The sequence below is a fragment of the Octopus bimaculoides genome, chromosome 1 (genome assembly GCF_001194135.2).
Source record: "Octopus bimaculoides isolate UCB-OBI-ISO-001 chromosome 1, ASM119413v2, whole genome shotgun sequence".
Lineage (NCBI taxonomy): Eukaryota > Metazoa > Mollusca > Cephalopoda > Octopoda > Octopodidae > Octopus > Octopus bimaculoides.
This window is the reverse complement of record NC_068981.1, coordinates 167,170,673-167,171,809: the sequence shown is the minus strand read 5'-3', so window position 1 is coordinate 167,171,809 and position 1,137 is coordinate 167,170,673.

Sequence of the window (1,137 nt, the reverse complement as noted above, 5' to 3'; positions counted from 1 at the left end):
CGCAATGACCCAGTGGTTAGGGCAGCGGACTCGCGGTCATAGGATCGTGGTTTCGATTCCCAGACCGGGCGTTGTGAGTGTTTATTGAGCGAAAACACCTAAAGCTCCACGAGGCTCCGGCAGGGGATGGTGGCGAACCCTGCTGTACTCTTTCACCACAACTTTCTCTCACTCTTTCTTCCTGTTTCCGTTGTACTTGTATTTCAAAGAGCCAGCTTTGTCACACTCTGTTACGCTGAATATTCCCGAGAACTACGTTAAGGGTACACGTGTCTGTGGAATGCTCAGCCACTTGGACGTTAATTTCACGAGCAGGCTGTTCCGTTGATCGGATAAACTGGAAGCGACGGAGTGCCAACAACAACAACAAATTTATTCATTCATTTTAAGCTGAGTCTTCACAATTCTGAGTTATCCTCATTACGAACAAACCTTAAAACATGCAGAAGTTTTATATATTTTTTTATCGTTTGTAAATCCGAAAGCACAAACCCGGACACGCACTGTATATGTGTATGTGTATGTATATATAAATTTATGTATGTATAAATAAATATATTAGAAGTGGCTGTGTGGTAAGAAGTTTGCTTTCCAACCACATGGTTCCGCATTCAGTCCCATTGCGTGGTACCTTGGACAAGTGTCTTCAACTATAGCCTTGACCCAACCAAAGCCTTGTGAGAGGATTTGGTTGACGCAAACTATGAGAAGCCCGCCGTGTGTGTGTGTTATTTCTTTACTACCCACAAGGGGCTACACACAGAGGGGTCAAACAAGGACAGACAAATGGATTAAGTCGATTATATCGACCCCAGTACGTAACTGGTACTTATTTAATCGACCCCGAAAGGATGAAAGGCAAAGTCGACCTCGGCGGTATTTGAACTCAGAACGTAGCGGCAGACAAAATACCGCTAAGCATTTCGCCCGGCGTGCTAACGATTCTGCCAGCTCGCCGCCGTATGTGTGTGTGTGTGTGTGTGTGTATGTGCGTGTATGTGTGTGTATGTGTGTGTGTGTACCCCCACCACCACTTGACAACCGCTGTTGGTGTATTTAAGGCCCCCATAACTTAGCAGTTCGGTAAAAAGAAACCGATAGAATAAGTACCAAGCATTAAACTGGAGTCAATTCATT